Source organism: Lepisosteus platostomus, chromosome 13 (assembly GCF_059453375.1).
Source record: "Lepisosteus platostomus isolate fLepPlt1 chromosome 13, fLepPlt1.hap1, whole genome shotgun sequence".
Classification (NCBI taxonomy): domain Eukaryota; kingdom Metazoa; phylum Chordata; class Actinopteri; order Semionotiformes; family Lepisosteidae; genus Lepisosteus; species Lepisosteus platostomus.
The window spans coordinates 43,279,007-43,299,161 of NC_142623.1; the positions used below are offsets into that span (position 1 = coordinate 43,279,007).

Below are 20,155 nucleotides of genomic sequence, written 5' to 3' on the forward strand. Positions count from 1 at the left end.
TGATGGAGATGTGAATTCTGCACTGCTGAAGCAAACTCTAAATTACCTCTTCCATTGTTCCTGTTTTAAAAGGGAACGATCTATGATTATCCATTATTAATGCTTTTTCAAATAATGGAAAAGATAGAAAAAAACAATCTACATTTAATTTCCACTCACCATACAATGTCTATTTTTGTCATCTTCTATAGGCTTCATATAAACCAATTAATATTAATTTACAAACGGGAAGAATTCTTCACTAGTGGTGGACAGCAGTGTAGAGAAGGGCTCTGGATATACTATATATATATATCACTATACTGTATATCTTATATAGGAACTTCACTCAGGTTGCCTCATTAAAATACCCGGCTGCACAAATGTAAGCTACATTTGATAAAAGATGACAGCAAAAATGAATAATAATAATAAGTAGTTCAGGTGGGGAGCTGCATCAGCATGCGTAGTCTGCAAAGGAACAAGTAACAGGTTTATTCCATGCTGAAAAGAGAAGAGAAAACACAACGTTTCGGCTGTGAAGCCTGCTCTCACACCTGAAGAAAGCTTCACGGCAGAAACGTTGCGTTTTCTCTCTTCTCTTTTCAGCACGGAATAAACCTGTTACTTGTTCCTTTGAATAATAATAAGGATAGTTTTGTTATTAGTCGATAAGAGCACATTGCAACTTAAAAATATGTCATAGTATAAAATGCCAGCTCCATTCTATAACCATTATCTTGTTGTAAATGAGGTGTTGCAGAAGATGTGCTTTCTTTAATATGTTCGGTACTCTATCTTTCATGAGAACAAGTATTATCTATTTGTTTTTCATTTATCATTCTGCCATTGACAGTCAAATTCTTTCTACAGCAGACTCTGTGTTACCTAGATCACTCAAAAAGAACAGTCACAAAGTGATACTATTGTTTAGTTCAAGAGATTCGCTCAATTTTCAGAATCTATTCTGACAGCACAGGAAATTGGTGTCTGTTTTTTTTTCTATCATATTTCGATACCATAAAATCCTTGAAAATACAGTCAAAATACAGGTGTATCAGTATGGAAACTTAGTGTGGTCTGACAATGAACGGGCTTTGTGAACATTACAGTATGAGTAAAGTAACAAAAGACAACCACTGAAGGATTGAGGATAATGTTTCCTAATTATAGCTTAGACGTTTTTGCTGTATAGCCTGCAGGGGTACATTACACAAAGATTAACATTAAGGTTTTAAGTGGGATATACTGTATATATATAAGGCATTCATGAACCAAGGTTCCACTACTTTGTACATGACAACACTATGGTTTTCTTTATCAAGCTGCTTCGTGGAAACAGTATGTCTGCATAGTGAACGTTGTTTGGAGTTCTTCACTTATGATAAGTGTCAACCAACAGAGAAAGAGCAGGCTGTGTGCTGAGTTGAGAGTATACAACACACCTTGGATAAAATACAATTTTAATACATATACTTAGGATAAAACTAGTTTACTACATGAAGGAAAACACTATTGAGATTATTAAAATTGTATATTTAAATGAATGTTATGATAGCTAATACACAATATGAATTCAACTATAACATAACACTCAGATGTGTTTTATTTTCTAGGAAATTTTTAGGAAGGGTTTTCTTTTCTTGATATGGCTGTGTGACTAGACCAGGGGTTCCTGAGCTCAGTTAAAGGCTAATGATGGCTTCTCTTTCCATTCCATGAGCTTTTTACTTTGTTTCTGCTTATGACAGTCAGGTCACAGTAAACACCAGAGATCAGCTATCCAGGTCGGGGCTGCGGAGAATCCTGGAGTCTTAATCCAAGGACAAACACATCCACATCAACATCGATTCTGCATTGTCTGCAGCCTTGAAAGATGTTTTTTAGTCTGTATGAGTTTGGACGATATACTGCAGCTTTGGCAGAACTGTGGTTTCAAGCAAATTCCTTTTCCCAGGCAAGGCAAGGGATTAGGCGAGTGAAACATTCCATTTCCACTTGACGTCTTTTCCCAGGAGTTGGTCTCCAGGCGTGTGCGCTCTCTGCCCCCCCGCCCGCCCGCCAGCCTTGATTCGCTGGGCTGGTATTTCCGATCTGACAGGAAGCTGTACAGTATGTCAAGATTTCCTGTCCCCATCTTTTCCTGCCTGGAGTAGTCTGCATAGCGCATCCACTGTATTCCTGCAGCCAGGAACGCCTGTGTAAGTCGTAACAAAAGCAATCTAGTGCTGCACACATCTTATAAAGCTCTCTTCACTGCAGCACACACCTACACTGTTGCGCTTTTGAGTGTTACATGTTCATAAGCAACTTCAGCCTCCACTCAGCTTCAGCCCTCAAAGGAAACATTCAGAGCACCAGCAACAGATTAAGGTTTTGATACTGTAACAGTCTGATGGCTTGGTACATTTGTGGAGTAGAGGTAATAACTGTTTCTGATCGGCTCCAATTGGAGACTGGTAATAAACACATAGACGGCATTTCCAGAGTTTCTTCACTCTTCGCTCTTATTGGAATGTTTATTTTTCTCATCTCAAGCCTCTCATCTAACAAATTTGTTTCAAAAGCAGAACGTTGAGAGTTTGAAATTCATAATACCTTTTGGCATAGCAGTTAAACCCCACATATACTGTAGGTGCATTTCCTTTGTTGCAACTCCTCCTCCCAGATATCATGTGGGGAAACCTATGCAAAGGCTAAAGGAAGCTGTCATGTCTCCCTGTTCTGTTCCCAGAATCTTGACTGGCTAAACAGCAGCCAGCAAGGGAAACACTGATGGTTCCTCTTTCACAGTAAGGTAAGCCAGATGAGATCTAGACCCCTGCACTGCATTCTTGTACACATTTTCCCAAGCGAAAAAATATGTGAAAATGTACAATTTCCCTGGAAAATACGCTTATGCTTAATTCTTATGCTTCTTGATATGACCCATCATGTGGAAAACTGGGATTTAAGCATAAAGGTCATGTTAGCCTGAAAGGCAAAGAATAGTTTCCATAGAAAATCACATGTGCATGAAAACACAGACCAAAATAGTGCTGCTAATCCTTTTCAACCCCTGTTGTTCACTGTAAGAAATGTCAAAGGAACGGCTAGCCAGGAAAGCAGACAGAGCTCAACAGCCTTAGCCTTGAATGAAGAGAAGACAGCCAAACCAGTCAGACACCTTCATGACAGAATTAATCACCCCCGAGTCCTAGTGTTTCAGTGCTTGGGAAGCGAGAATCTAAATTTTCCACAAAAGAGTTCGAGGGACATTTGATGATTCAGTGCAGTATCTTTCATATAATTGGTGACACGGTGTAAGGACATGGAGCTGATGGAGAGGCCCATATTGTGCAAATCTCTTTAGACTGCAGAACGCAGATACCTGCCTCCCGTTACAGTGCAGCTCTGACGTGGGCAAAGCTGAGGCTGTGAGATAGGCTGAGGAATCCAGTCACCAGGCCAGGTGAAAGCTAACCGACAGTCGGGATGGAGGATGTGGAGACAGGCAAAGGAGGGGATGCATTTTGCAGACAGACAACCAGGCCTGAGAACCGAAGCAGGAACCGGGCAGGTGATCAGGCCCTGGCTCAGAGCTGGGATCCAAGGCTCTGACAGTTACAGGCGAATTGGTGGAGTTCCCTGTGTAGGTTTCTGTGAGAAGCATTACAAACCTCTCTGGGTGCAAAACCCCATGACTGAGGACCTGAAAAGGGGTTAATTATCTGGCACTGAGGAGGTAATCACCTATGAAGTGGGGGCAGGTGGCATATAGAGCCAGCCTGATCGTGTTCTCACGGCAGCGGAAAGGTGTTTGAGTCCAGGTGCAAACGCCGTGGAAACCAGGGGCTGTGAGCACAGGCCCAGGTGTAACACCTCCTTTTTAAAAATTCGGCAGAGACACTGATCAGGAATATGTCTTATGCGTATTGTGGCATTCAATATATTTTAGCATATTTAATATACAGTCTAAGCATCATGAGTTGATGCATCTGGTACCATACACACCCTAGCCAGTGTAGTTGAAGTAGGCAGCTGTGTCAGCAGGCACAGGCTGCAAAGGAACAAGTCAAGGTTTATTCCCTGCTGAAAAGAGAAGAAAAGAAACAGAATGTTTTGGCTGTAGAGCTTAAACTGTGAAGGTTTGTTTGAGATTACCTTGACCATAACCAACTGCAAACAGTTGGGAGGGCTACACACATGAACAACAGAGCATGTGTTCTTTTAGAGTACGCAAATCTCTTTTGAGTAATTACTTCCAGGATATTAAAGACTTGAAAAATCTTCAGACGTTTTATGGCTACTATGTACTGTCCACAGCTTGTGCAAGCTCTAACTTACATTTTTGAAAAACTGCGCTGTTTAATTAAAAATCAGTAGGGAGAGATGACAGACTGGAGACTGGGGCAGAATGGTTAAGACTGCGTTAGGTCTGACAGAGAAAAAGGCATTTAGCAGCTTTTCAGGATCAGACAGATAGAGCAAGGATTTTAACCAACCAATGATACACAGATGGAAATAAAATACCCTTGTATGTATAAGAGTAGAATTATTGTTGTTTTTCCCACTTGTGATTTCGAGTTTCAGCAGCAGCATGAAATTCCATGTCCAACTATGTAAGGTTAGCTGGACAGCGCTGTTTAAATAATTTTCATGTTGGACTTGGTGTTTTGCCCTGTACAAGATGTCTGTCAGCAAGTGTTTGCCATTTTAAAACAGCAGGCTGTGCAAGTACACATTGCAGTGTTTAAATGGTCTGTTCATTTCGCAAAAAGAGCTGTGCTTGCTTTCCTTCTCTACTTATGGTGCCGGCTGCTAAATACACTGGAGAAAAAGCCAACCTATTGAATTACAAGGTGACCACATGGCACAGTGCTGGCCCTCTCCACAGGACCGGATGTCAGTAATCAAGAGGTGGTTGTCATGTGCATAGTCCTCTATTAGTCAGATGCCTGGCTTTCTGTAGCGTTTGGTGCGTATGTGCACAATTTGCCTAGTGCCACAGGCTCAGAAATTTTGAGCGCCGTCCCTTTCTCTTCATTTGTTTTTCAATGAGCCATGCAACATCTGTGCTTTTCTCCTGCTGGGATCTCACTGAGCTGAGATGAGGCATTGCAATATGGGGAGGAAGAAATGCATCATTCTGGTTAAAAAGTAAAAGAGAGTGTTTTCTGGTTTCAGGTTCACACAATAAAATGTCTTTCAACAGATATCAAATAAAAGAAACCCAAAATAACCCTGAATAGGAATTTTTAAGTCAAATATTCTTAAGAAGGTTTTTGAAATTCATATTTCTTTAAATGGAAGTTCCCACATCACAATATTGGTTGCGCAGTACAGTTCATGTAAGGCATTTGAAATGGATTGTTTTATTTTTTAAGTTGCCAAAAAGATGAACAAATTCCATTTTTATGATGAAAATTTATATCTTGCAGCTGCAAGGAGATGGTTATTAAAATATTTCACAAGGAAGAGACATGAGTAATAGTATCATAACATGCATAACAGCATTTTGAGACAGAGTATCCAAAATATTCTCTTAAGGGAGAGAAAGGCATGTTCTGCAATGTTCTGTATAAACTGTAATATATAGACTATACTGTAGTGATTTACAGTGAAAGCACTTGAGAAAGTACTGTGAAAATGCTATAATTAAAGGTGAAGCCTGGGTACAGACATGTGACACAACATTTACCCAAGAGGACACGTTTTTTCTGTATCTGGCAAGGTGGCCTTGTGTCTCATACAAACGTACTGTACAATGCATCCAGTCCCGAGGAACATCAGACTTCAGGTGTTGAAGGAAAATAATCGTCTTCAGGGCCACGCCTGGACTGTACTCAACTGTTGATACAGACACTGGAACATCACAGCTTGCCAAAGTCCCAGCAGTTATCTTTCAAGCTTGGGCTCTGGAGCAGATGGCTTCCACAGTCCAGGATGTTCATGGATATTAATTTGAAACTTTCCAACAGAAACACCAAATTCTTTTGCAAATTCTTCAACCTTGATTGGCATAACCAAGGTTATGGCTGATATTGTGAGGCTTATATTATCGCACACAGCTGATCTAGTCACATCTGAGGTTATCTTCGATTGATTCTCTGCCATGTACAGTGTGGATTAACACTTTCCCAGACATACAGCCACGAATCTGTCCCTACACAAAAACTAGATGACTGTACATGACATCAAAAATCAATTAGTCAATACTGAAGGCCAAAAAAAGAACAGCATTAATTACCTGCAGATGGCCCAAGAAAGATAAAATAAAGCATGAAATGGATGTGTCTTTTTAAAAAAGTTTGAGTGATGAATGATGGAGAATCTATGTTTTGTGTTCATTTTAATCTGGCAGGTCTCTACACACTTATGCAAGTGTAATTAAATAAGCAACACCCTATAAGGCAGAGATACACAACAATGCATAGATCAAGCCACGCTGAGCTTGTTCCTGGCCTGAAATGAGCTACACATAGCGAGTGTGGTGATGAGGAAGTCTGTCTTCCAAACACACCTGGAGAAAGAGGGGGTGATGACACCTTAGAAGACTGTCCTGCGGGACTGCTGTTTCATCCCAAACAGTCAGTCATTTTTGTCTTACAGTAAATATGCAGGATAGGCAAGAACATATAAGTTAAGGGAGTTAAAGGTCAAGTTACGAGCTGATGGAAATATATTTCCATAAGGGAAACTATTTTTCATTTCCATTAGTTCCCACAAGGGAACTGATTTTCTGATTATCATATAATAATATTATAATTGAACTTATTTTAAATCGTGAAATAAAACATTCTGGGAAAGTCCACTGAAAGAGTTGCAGTGCTTTAAACTCTACAATGCAATGAGAAAACAGAGTCACATGAGGGAAATTCCCAGCACTTTCATTTGGGACTGTAGAAACAGGAGGCTCTCCTGTCCGCAGCTGAGGGAGATCCCATTAAACTGCCTCGCCACGCCATTGAAGCCGATTGCCTGGAATCCAAGAAGAAATGGCTGGATAAGATTGAGGATAAGGACTGATAGACAACCAGGAACCACATGAGCAGGAAGGGCAGAGTGGTCTTAACGTATTAATTAATTAACATAGAAACAAGCATGTACTAAAGGGACAATAGCTTGCTTTTAACAGCACAGCTCCTGTCCTGGTGCTGACGTTCACAACACCACAATGCCAACATATTACCATTATCCTTTTAAAAAGCTAGAACAGCAAATGTTCGGCATTTGTTAAACTGTCGATTTAACATGCAAGTATTTAACTTCAGTTCCCGAGACTTCAGAGATTCAGAATAATGCCACGCTATGTCTGAAAGAAAACCAGCAAAGTAACCCTTCTCACAACTCTGTCAGCTCCTTAACAATGATTACAAAATGCTCTCGAATCCCACCCTAAAGAAGAGATTGCCCAAGCCCCATCAAGTATGTACTGTAGCTTCTTCAATGAAACCTAAAATGCTAGATATAATTTTAGTTGTGAAAGTGTGATAAATGATCCATTAGTGATGGCATGTTAACAGGAAACACCAGTTATATACCAGTCTGCATTCTGACCTCTGAAATTGCCTTTTATAGGCAATGTCTCCCAAGGACAAGCCCACGCCCTCAGCAATCAGTCCAGTCATAATTTCGGGCACTTACTCAGAATGCTTTCCTGTTTAGTCCCTAAATGAAGCAAAAGAAAGAGAGGGATTGAGAGTAGAGGGGATGTGTTAGGGAAATGGATCGTTCCGGATAATTTCACCAGGCTTTCATCTTTGTTTTCCCCAGTACCAGAACTGGTCCTGATACTGATCTTCAAGAGCTGATCACTGCCGGCTAATGCAACCTATCTTATTCAATCAATGATCTCATTTCCCCCGGAACAGGGAATCCCTTACTGGCTTGTAATATCACGATATGACCTCTAAGACTACCTCTCATGCAATACATCTGGAGAAAGAGAACAGAAGATCCATTCTTAGACCTGATTGCACTCTAATAGAATGCTGATGGAAATGAAAGGAACATGCAGGAAAAATGACACGTTTCAGTCAACCCACAACCCTGATTGGAAGAGTTAATGCCAAGCCATAAATAAAATACTAATTTTTAGTATGTGATGCTTCCCCGTTACAGACATTCTCAAGCTGTTTATACTACAGTTATCTCATATCTGGCAGGGAAGAATGATGTAAGATATGGGGAATGGCTCTTGGCAACGGAACGGGGATTCATGTTTTGGGACTACTAAGGTTTTAAGCAAAGAATTTCCATGTACAGTAAGTATCTGACCACATTACGGAAGACCAATAGTACAAAACAAGACACAGCTGAGTAACAGCTTTGTAATGTCTAGTAAATTCATGTGCTAAGTAAGAACTTGAACACCTACAGTATTGTACATTTTTAGTTGAGGGTGCATAAGGAAAGCAGATGGGATCCCTAGAAATTAATGCAGCTTTAAAAAGTGGCAATTAAGCTATGTCTAATGTTCTCTTAGAGTTCTATCTAGATTATTACGTACTGTATTGTACTCATTTTCAAGGTGCCTACCACTACACTGATACTAAAAGTAAATGTTAATTATCTATCATTGTTTTTCTTTCGTCAGATCAGAATACAAAAAAAATAAAAATAGGCTTGTTTAAGAATAAGAATTGCATGTACCATTGATCTGAAGGCTGCCTTTTTATTTTTAAGTTTTACAGTTGGTTGACCTACAACAAGATTACAAAGTCGTCTCCAAATTCCGGATTTTCCTCTGACTGGCTTCTCTCCTGCTGTGCTGTCTTATGCATTTAAATTGGCTAGAAGATGGTTTACAGACATCCAAAGCCACAGCAGTTGCGTGTCTGGCTGGTTCAGAAGAGATTACAGGTTGCTGGCTGCAAACAGCACAGTGCCTGCGGTTCAGATAGTGTGTGGTGCTCGGCTGGTGACCTCAATGTCTGGGCTTCGGACCTGGCTGGCACTTTAAATTCCTAAGAGTTTAGTCAAATATCTTCATCACTCTTGCCTAAAAATTTCCCGATAAGGCAAATAGAACATAAACTACTAGGTCACAGAGCCAAAGAGCTTCTGGCTTGCTGTCAAAAAAGCTTTCTCAAAAGGGGAGTCTCTTTACCGACAAGAATCTATTTTGCATTTCACATATTTTTGTTTTTAAATAATTTCTAGTGAAAACCTGGTATTTAAACAGATGGAACGGAAGGAGTTCTAAAGCATTTAAGCATTGAGGCAGTGAAAATTTGTTATTGATCCTCCATCAATTTGGTGTACAACTCTCCTGCACTTCCAACCTGTGGAGCTGGTGCTGCTGCTTTCTTTTCTATTGGGTAATATTAGTGCACCACTATTGTTTACCAGAAGGGGGTGGTATAATCACACCTCATCCCTTCCTGACAACGTGCAAAGCACTTGCACTGCAAGCATCAGACCCGACAGTAATTGTAAACTGAAGTTCTTTTTAGAGAAAAATTAATTAAACTCAAAGGCAGAAGAATGCAACAAAATATTCTTATCCAAATTATTGGTTATGCCAACGTATTTACCGTAAAAATACTCTCGTGACTGAAAATGGAAATTTATCGTGAGTCTATGTTAACTGCAGGTTTATGACGAATTACTACCCAATTAAAAATGAACAGGACACCATGTGGTGTGGTACACAACTAAGATAGATTGGAACTCTAGCTCTGAGTCTGTATGCATTAAATAACAGCAAAGCTAACTCTCCACTTCCATTTCTGCTCATTAACTGCTTGGCCTCTAACTATAACTATTGGGAAGACAGAGAACAATTTACTGCTGTTCCACTGTGATTGTCCTGCAGCCTTTCACATGGAAAGTCATTCAGGACTAAAGATCATGGCATGAAAGACCAGTCATACAGAAAAGGATAGAGAAATACACACAAACAACGGAAGTGCTTAAAACTACTGTGCTCTTTTTTAAGGGATTTTCATTATACTAGATCATTTTATGTTTCTACTTTTAAATAATTTTAAAAAATTATATTTTTCGGATGTTAGATAAATAAAGTGAGAGGATGCAAACGGGTGCTCTGGATCTTGGATTCTTCTAAACACAATATTTTTAATTGTTGATATTCTAGGGCAGTTTTATGTCCTAGTAAGCTATGTGTGACAGACCTGTTAATTTAGGAGATATAGCCAACAACTCCATCTGTTTTTTGCAGGTACAGATGTCACACAGTTTGTATTCAGGTTTTGTAACATTGTGAGCAAAATCTGCACAGCATATAAAGACGCTACCCCACACTGTAAACTGATTTGTAAAATCAGTAATTCCGTTTCACCGGTCTGTAAAATCTTTTCTTTGGTGTCCTGGGCCATGTCTTTAAATCCATTCTGACATCTAGTGGCAAGAAAGCCGTCTGCAGATACCTTTGAAACAGGTCAGCCATTAAAAAGACAGACAGCTTTGTCAGAAGTGCTGGTTATAACACCACCCTTGTTCTTTTACTCCTGGCACTATAACAGCTTGTATTACTCAGTAAATAGTCCCTTCTAGTTTATACGTGTAATAAAGACGAATTAGGATTTACACCTTATTAAATATCTCAGTAAATGTAGTTTTATACCATTGCTGCCAGCTTTCTTTACTACCAGGGACATTGAAGCACAGAATGATGAATAAAATAAGGTAACTGGCGATAAAGTGGAATAGCTCCTACATAATTAGATGGAAAGGGTCAATCAGTCCAGAATGAGAAATGATGGGACACCAAAGAGCTTATTTTCACGTCCAAATGCTGTAAGCAGCAACGCATTGCTTAGATTGTTGTGGAATGTGCAAAACAATCCTGGAAAAAAACCCCTCAGAGTTTGGACCACGAAACTGTATTTTTAATTGCTAATGTGCATTCGATCCCATGTGGGTATTAATGCCACACAGATGCAGCTGAATGCATAACTCATCTTCTGAAGTCAGCACAACTGACTGGATTTGAAATGTGCTTGGTGGACGTCCCGTAGCTTGGGTGTGGCACACAGACAGGCCCGCACTCATGGTGCTGGGATTTGAGCTTTAGCAGGTCTTATCTTAGCAGTGCTGATTTCTGAGGTAGCCTTATGAGACCCACAGTGCCCAAAGAGGTGCAGTATGAGCGCTTCTCCTCGCAGCTGTGGCTTCTCTCAGATATAACAATGTCTACATATGTGGTCCAAAAGTGTTTTATTTTCAGCACTAAGCAAAACAATCTTGCAGTTTGATCTGATCATTTTCCCAAGGCACTGCACAGTAAAGCTACAGAGCTACCTGGAAAGAAGCCCTGCACTGCACATACTGTACTGTACCAGTCTTCCCACAGGGCACCTATCTGACAACCTGAAATAAGGGGTTCAATTCCCCTCACCTTGGCATTTCATACTGAGACTCCCTCTGTCTCTACCTTTTGTCTTGAACCTCCAAGATTATCAGTCCTTAGCCTTTTCATATACAGTATGCACAGGCAAAGATGTGAACCTTGAAGCTGATTGGTACAGCTGCTTATATCTCCTGAACGTGCAAAAGAATGTACAAAAGTCACAAGTGGCTTATGAACAAGAGAAAGCAATCTAGTGCATGAGTGCTTTTTGTTGTGTCTAGTAAATAAAACAGGTTGTAGTCTGTGAGCCCAGGGCTAGGCCTTCATCACTACAGGAATGGCAGAACCCACAGGGATTGCTAGACCACTAGGTGGCACTCTTCATTTTGGAACACTGTGTTGCAGGAGCTGCTATCCTTCAGGAGAGACCTTAAACCAAGGTTCTGTCTACTTGGTAATTATAAATCCCATGGCACTATCCATTTGAGTAGAGGTCTAAATGCTAGCTTCCTGTCTTCATTTCCCCACCTATATGTAAAGCCATTTGGGAAATGGTCCACAGATTAAAATATTTTAAATAATCAGAACCTTTCACTGCCAGTCCAAAAGAAATCCATTGATGTTGTCAGTACCTCTCAGGGTTTTAAATACTATCAAGTCTATTCGAAATCGTCTCGCTCCAAGACAAACATATTCACTTTCTTTACCTCCTCTGTTTAGAACTTTACTCCAAACCTCCAAATTATCCTGGCTGAATAATTTAATTATAATAATCATCATTGATTCCCCATCAGCAGTCGTTTCTACACTGCTTTCTCTAGCGGCGTGAGACAGGTTAATTTTATCCTGCTGCAGCTGTGTTGTTGCAATCTTAATCCTGCTCAGTATGAGAGGAACTGCAGCTTCAGACACCTGGTGAAGGTGAAGCAAAGCCACCATCTCTGGGATCCTGACGCAACCCCTCTAAGTCAGAATACTCGGGGTGCATGAAGGACAGCCCAAATTCTAGCACGATTACAACCAGTAAACTCACTTTAAAGTTTGGGAGAGAAAGGAAGCAGAGGAAGGCATTGCGCTGGTGGCATTATCAAAATGTGACTGGCTCATCCAGTTGACATTCTGATCCATCATATTCTGAGCGCTGTAAGATTAAGGAGAGGAGCACTCTGAAACATTTTGCACAATAATCAGATTTTTTTAAAATTTCAGGCTCAATTTAAACCTCAGTCTCATTGTTTGTGATCCCACGCCACTGCTGTCCCCCGATGACTCCTTCCCCAGTGCTGACCCTTACTTCACCAGAATGCTGTGACGTCTCGGCCTGATCAGAGAACCCCAGCAGCCTTGCCCTAGCATGAACCCCAATGCCTGTCTGGGATAAAGAGTGCCGGCTGGGATGTCCCAGCGGAGCGGAGCGGAGCACAGCGCAGGGCCCATGTGGGCTAAGGTTAAGGGGGACACTGGACACAAAAACGTCTATATTAAGAGTCCAGAACAAGTAGCGGAGGAAGAAACAGAACCTTCAGCTTGGGAAGAAAAAGCAAGGCACTGAAAAATATAGATGAAATTGTAAAACACATAGGAACAAAGACCAGACTCATTTCCAGTGTTTATATTGCTTCAGATATTAATAAGCTACAGAGCTGCAGATGTGATGAAAACACAGACAATGTTACATATACAGTAACATGTGAAGAACTGAATACCTTACATATTTATTCTTTAACTAAGAGATCCAGAATATTAATAAGCTGCAGCTTCAGATACAATCAAGGGGGAAGAAAGGTTAATTGTAATTTAGGGTGGTTTATTGCTGCTGGCTAAAAGTGCCGCCATAGAAGCATTCATCGGTATGAGCTCTCTTCTCTTCAGCAACAAGAACAGATTCCTTCCACAGACCCAGGTGCCACAGTAGCTTAAATGAAGCAAGCGACTGTCCACCCACTACATGCTGCTATATTAACCTTGACACTGACCTGTATTAAAAAAAGAGCTTTATTTGTTTTAGTTCAAGAAGTCCTTAACCTGACATAGTCTCAATGTGCAGTTTATCCTATTCTCTCGCTCTTTTGGGTATAAAGAGCTGGTTATAGTTCTGCCGTCAAGATGCTCATCTATGTGAAAGCTGAATGTCCCCCTTGTATCTGCCTGGGTTTCTTCTAATTGTCTAAAAGACAGACTCTGCAGTATGAATGGCTGTTCCCCGTCCTGAGAGAGGAAGAGCCCGAACGTGGCTGTGTCCCGTGTAGGGCTACTGTCCTGTCGAGGGCGGACTCCAGCCTGCCCCTCCGTGCCTGTTGGGCTGGGCACTGGCTCAACGCCACCCTCTGAACAGCAGCTGCCGAAGACAGATGGGTACAGGATGTAATACGAGGGTGTAAAGCAACGGGTCCCACAATTGAGGAACAAAGCCATTCAGGCCCCGGATTTGAAACACACTTAATTGGCACGAGGCAAGCCACAATCAATAAGTGGAAAAGAGAATTGTTGTGGATGACTGATAGTAGCAGAACAGCAGATGCAAGGTAGTATTACCCTGCTAAATATCTGTGAGTGCACAGGTTATGTAGAGCAGGTATTGCTTTAAGAGGTGAATTTGGTAGGGAGGTATTTAACAGCAAAATGCCCGTTTACCAATTTCACAGCAATTCAGCACTTCAGGTTGGTCCATCCTTTTTGGTTCTGTTTCACAAAACCTTGGCAATTGTTTTCACTCTCTTGACCGACAGTCCGGACGTATGAGTCCGGAAGCATGTATTTGTAGAGATGGATAATTAAATTGACCCAAAAGGCCAACGCGTGCAAGGATTTCCTCTGGGCACCTACGGGCATTTTTCCCCTGTGCCAAAAAAAGGCTCAATATTAATTGACACTTTTATTTATAGTGCTGCAAAGAAACTGGTTGTTCGTATGTTTGTTGAATATGTTTGTATTTTTAGATTGTTTCCACAAAGCTTGTCAGTGCCTTCTGAACCACTCACCAAGACTCCTGAGCAATCGAATCGCGTCAACAGTAGTCTAGTGCAGACCCACAGACAGCTGGGTACTTGCATAGCTCTGTGTAAGTGCTGTTGTACAGTTTGCATGATAGTGCTAGCACGTACAGTACGCATATCGGTCCTTTTTTAAATGCAATGTGAAGTAAATTCATTTATTTGCAGTATGCAAGTCCGTGTGTGTGCTGAATACAGTACTGAAGTAGCTGTTGTGAAAATTAATTTTTTATAACCTGTCCAACACACTGTGCATATGGTATGTAATAAATTAGAAAAAAAAATCTTCTTAATGCTGTTGGCACCCCGCCTCCTATTAATGGGTGTTCGAACATCGGGTGTGCAATTTTTTTCCACTGTAAAAGATGAAACTACAAACCCACTGGGCCCACTGTACCCACTGTAGCACCATTTCTAACATTTTTTGTCACTCCGATATATCTACAAACATGTGAATGTTAATGAGTGCTGGGGAGACCCAACCACTTTTCGACCTCTAATTCTGTCCTTGGCGTCGGTAACGTCTTCAAATAAAGTTTGTGAATTGAAGGTGATTCTATCTCCCAAGAGTTGTAACTGCTGCATGTAGTTAAAAATGCACTGTAACCCTGAAGGCTACGCCTTTGCAAGTTACACAGGCACTCGAGGTCTTTCCTCAGCCTGAAGCCTCCTCCATATGCCAGACCCTGCGGCAAACCTTGCAGGATATTCAAAGAAAACCTAATCCAGATCTTCACAAGTTATAGACCATCCACACGGAATAGAGAGTTTTTTAGGTATTTAGGTGCTACAATTCCAGCAGAGCAGCAGGATGTTATAATATGTGTTAGCTTGCGATAGCTTCTAATATATTCTTCCTTCAAGGCCTGTGGCAGACACTCACTCGGAAGAGGCTCCTGAGCGATCGAATTGTGTCAAGTCGTCTAATCTGGTGCAGACCCACAGTCTACACTGTACCACTACTACAGACAGTTCTGTTCATTTTAGCTTGGCAGACCTCTGTATTGAGATGTTGGTGAAACAGTAGGTGGCGCTCTTCGCTCCGGACTAGAATGAAGAGACCAATGAACAAATCTGGTGAACAAGGACATTGTGCTGTGGGAGGTACTGTCACTCGGATGAGAAATTAAACTGAGGCCCTGGCTGCTTGGTCATTAAGATTCCATTGTTCTTAAGAGTTGGGTTGTTAACCCTGGTGTCTTGGCTCCACTCCACTCCGGGCTTCCTGAGTTCCCCTGCAGTTCAGCTGGTGAAGCAATTTCTCACTCCTCTGCCTGATCTGTTGTGTAGTGGGAACAGGTGGTGCAGAACGGTCGCAGTGCATCACACGGGCACTTTGAAGAATGCTATATGAATGTAAGGAATTATTATTATACTGTAAAATGGCTAGTCACGATTTTATCTATTAACTGCAAATACTTATTTCTTACGGTATGCGTTTGCTTTATCTAAGATGCTGAAAGTGTCTGAAAGTTGGGCATGAAATACACTTATTTTTTTCTGCAGCTCAGCAGATTATGTGCGGTTTCAAAAATTAATTACTTCATTGATTAACCCTTAAGCAAAATGAAAACTGAAAAATTATTTTTGCAGGGTAGAACATATTGAACTTGAAGCTTGGCTGAACTGATTTATGAGTGTTCATTTGTGAAGCAGAAAGAAGACAGGAAATGAGCTTTTCAGTACTGCAAGTATGACCCGAATGACAACATTTTTTAGAAAAGCAATGCGTGACCCATTTTTGAGTTTTGCTGGGATGCACCAGTGCAATGTACAAACTCGCACAAGAGATGTGATTTATCAGGATGAATGGCTGGGGGTAGAGGGGTGACTGTATAATTGCACTGTAATAGCTTGGTACTGTTTTCTGGCAGCAATCTGGTATGCCTTCTTCTCAACCTTATTGACTTTGATTTAATCTACAAACTTTAGAAGAAGGCTCTGGTTTCAATCCCATCAGCAATGTGCCCGTCTTATTGAAATGGTAATTCATCTATTCCATTACGAAGCATTGGGTGGAAGTGTCAGATTGTTTGATTAAAACTTACATGTCAAACCACCAAATGCATAATAAAAACAAGGAAAAGTGCCAATATATATTTTATGATTAAGAGTCATTTAAATTAATTGATTGTGAGATCACTGTCTCATTTTAATAAAGTAGGACAAAACTTGACATATCCTAATATAGCTGTTACAAAATTGTTAAGAACCACAAGTAAATTTACTGGCAGCAGCGCAGTGCTATTGGTATGAATTGCTGGTCAGGAGGAACAGCCCTTCCAGTAGCAAACAAATTGTTTTGTCCAGGTATGTAATGGAAATAAATTTAACCAAAACCATCCGAAGAATAACATCCAACAAAACGTCATCCTCAACTCAGCCCCATTCCAAGACCTGGAATCCGATATAGGAGCTCAAGGCCAAGGCACTTCCTTGTCTGAGCAGAAATGTCAATCACAGGTCTCGACCACAACAAAGAATCCAGATAGAGACATGATGGTTGATGGACTCCACTCCCTGGGCAACCGTGATTTCCACAAGAGACCGTGAGCTTAGTTAGCTGTCTAATGGAGGTGGCTCCTAAAATGTCAACAGTGTCAACAGGCTCCTAAACTGGGCCTGGCCAAGATCCAGTCACTATGATCGCTGTGGGCACAAATGATGTTGGAGCCAACAGCACACTTTTCAACCAGAACAAAAGCAAACACTGTGGCAAAGAAAATGAAGAACAGGACGAAATTAGACATCATCTCGGGAATCATTTCCGCACCAGGCCAAGGTGAACACCTAGAAAGGCCAAATCGGCAGAGTAGCACTGGACGAGCACATGGCCTGCTTTCAGGGCCACGGGAGATTTCTCCATTGGCAAAGGACATCAGTACAGTCATCCTGGCTGTACCAAATACTGCATAATCTACATGGGGAGAAAGGACCAAAGCAGAGCCAAAGGGAAAAACAAGAGGAGAGAGCAACTACAAGACGAAATGCTTGTATCGGTCCTGTCTTTTCAAACAATCAGACAGATTGAAGCAACCAGAAGTAAAAGAACCTTTTTCATAATGGGGTGTAGCTTTGTCGTATTCTGAAACTGTTCAGAGACCAAATCGAAGTTCAGAATTTTACAACTTCAGGAAAGCCGACTTTGAATGAATGAGACAGAGATTAAGAGATGAAGCAGAATGGGATAGATACAAATTCTGCTTTGTTCATCTTGTGAATGAACCAGAAGATAGAAAATGGTTTCCCAAATGGTTAAAAAAAACAACTAAGGACAAGACAGCACTTTATGAAATGATTGAAACAACAGGACCCAGCTAAGGAAAAGGAGTCCAATGAATGACAGGCACAGGTAAAAAGAAAACAGAAAGGCCAAGAGAGATGTTGAAATTGCAAAGGAAGGCTGTTAAAGATTAAACATACTGTACTGTATATGTGGATCGATAATACCAAACCTCTAGACAATGCAAGGGGAATGGCTGAGGTGCTTAATTAGCATTTCACTCAGGTGTTCACAAGAAGTCAACAATGTGCCTCAGGCAGCAGTTTAAACAGAACAGACAGTGAAACAAGTGGACACGACGTAGCAAAGCATTTAAAATGTGAGAATAGGAGGCACGTCTGTACACAGAAGGTTTTAAGTATCTGGAAGAGCCATGTTGCTCAAGCTGATACCCTGGCTTCTTTCAACACACAGCCAGATGAGATCCTTGAACCAATAAGATACTAAATACAGCAGCATCATGCTAAATGAGCTGAATGGGTTCCTTTGATGTTCTTATAAGAACATTTGAATGGTTACAAATTAGTTGAATGACTCCATTAACTATTTTTTTAGATGGGACCAGGCGTGGCCTTGAATTATGTCTGAGATCTGAATCACTTCATTTGTACAGTAATTGACTACACACAAAAAAAGAGGCTATAGCAATTGTTTGTCTATACTGTAACTGCTAGAGAGAGCAGTTTCATCATCATGACTCTCACAGAACCGCCTCAATGCTGCAATCTCAACCTATCCAAACCTTGCTGCAAGAAAAAAAAATGGAACTACTACCTGTCATGTCTTCTGTTTAGTCTATCCTTCAATACCTAGAACATTTTATTTACCAGTTTCTAAGATATTTGCACAGCTCCGACAGATATAACAAACAGCAGCTGTCACGGCTAGGAAAACGCACTAAAATCTGGGATTAAACAGTGCAGGAAGGCTCTTTTTGCTTTGAAGAGGTACTACTGCATCATAAATATGATAATCATTGAAATACTACTTGACTTGTAGCTACAATAAAAATTCTGACTTTTGGCCATTAATCTGTTATATATTCGAAACAGGTAGTTCCTTGCTACTATATATTAACTACATTGAAGTATATATTATGGGGAAGAAGACCAAACAAGAAACTAGAGATAAAAAAGGTCAACATAAGAATATTAGAGAGGTAACAAACAACAGGCACAGGAAGCCACTCATCGCACCCAGCTCATTCGGTTTCTAGTTGCTAATCGATGTGAGGATCTCATTAAGCCACAAGACAGGGTATCATTATCAACAGCGACTTTAGCAAAAGCTTTTGTTAGTTGCTGTTGCTTGTTTGAAGAACTCTAACAAGGTGGTTAAGCAAGACCCGCCTTTCCCAGATCCACACTGGCTATCCTCTGGGATGCTATCCACTAGTTTAGCTCCAACTATCCCAACCACAATCCTGTTTGTAATTGCATTAGGGCTTTCTGGTGTATATTTACGTGGTTTGGTTTTATCACCTTTTTTTATGGATGGGTGCAAGCAACATTAGTAATTTTCCAGTTGGCGGGTATTACAGCTGTCCCCAGTGACTGCTGAGAGAGTTTTGTTAATGGAGAACATATCTTGTTTCGTTAAGTACAATTGGTAGAATAACATTAGGCCCTGGAGATTTATCTTAAGTGCTTCTAGAACCTGAAACGATTTTGCTAAAATTATTTTATGACAGAACTTTGTTCTTCCTCAGCCTGTCACTCTCATTCTTGGTAAATACCAGGGTGAAATATTAATTTCAGCAGTTTCCCTTTCACTGTTTTAAGATTACCCATTATTCTCTCTGATTGACTTTATCACCCTTCACTGATCTTTGACTGTTGCAATACTGAACAGATGTTTAGAAATATTTACAGTATTCTGTATACCGAAATATTTTCGGCATGTGGAGAAGTTCACATTGTAATGAAACAGCCCAAAAAACAGTAAAACTCTAGATGTCAGCAACAGTGATGAGAGAAGCGTCACAAAATTGATCAATAAAATATAAAATAAGGACAGTTAACTATGAGCAACTGAGAGAACTGTCTTGAAGTGGTCAATGGCAAGATGCAGTATGTGAAATTGTATCACAGTCTTTACATTAAACATCCCTGATCGGAGAAGTAAGCCCCTTGTACAGAAATTCTGCTCGAGTGACATTGCTTATTTAAGGGATGAGTGGAGTTCTTCACTTAAGGCCAAGATTCAAATTCCAATCAGGGCGAGAGACACATACTCAGCTGCCAGAAGGCTCCCTGGCTGAGGAATACCACAGTGGCGAACAAACTTGAAAGGATCAGTCCCTCCAATGATCTGAGATCAACATTATCTTAGAGGCTTTTACAAAAACAATTGTTAATTACAGATGTTCTATAAACATTTGGCCTTGCACAAAAAGTGACATAAACCAGGCATAATTTATCCATCTGCTTGCTTTTTTGTTGGCTCCTATTGTATTTTTCCCCTTGATGTGTAAACAAGCCATTTATTAAATCGCTACTCGGGTTTCAAAGCTTTGGGTTACAAAGAAAGATCGTAAATTCAGCGATGTTTCTCTGGACCGATCGCTGGCCCACAGATCATCATTTCTGGTTAATGTATTATGCT

The 20,155-nt window shown here is 40.7% G+C and overlaps 1 protein-coding gene across 4 annotated transcripts in view; it reads right to left on the bottom strand.

Moving 5' to 3' along the window:
* LOC148650716 (rho GTPase-activating protein 7) overlaps positions 1 to 20,155 on the bottom strand; it is a 96,960-nt gene that overhangs the window by 24,223 nt on the left and 52,582 nt on the right. Inside the window, exon 1 of one of the 4 annotated variants that reach the window (XM_088604811.1) lies at positions 3,973 to 4,028. The exons of the other annotated variants lie outside the window; for them this stretch is intronic. The gene's annotated coding sequence lies outside the window, so the exon portion shown is untranslated. Of the gene's footprint in view, positions 1 to 3,972; positions 4,029 to 20,155 lie in introns of those variants that run through there. 4 annotated transcript variants of the gene reach the window in all.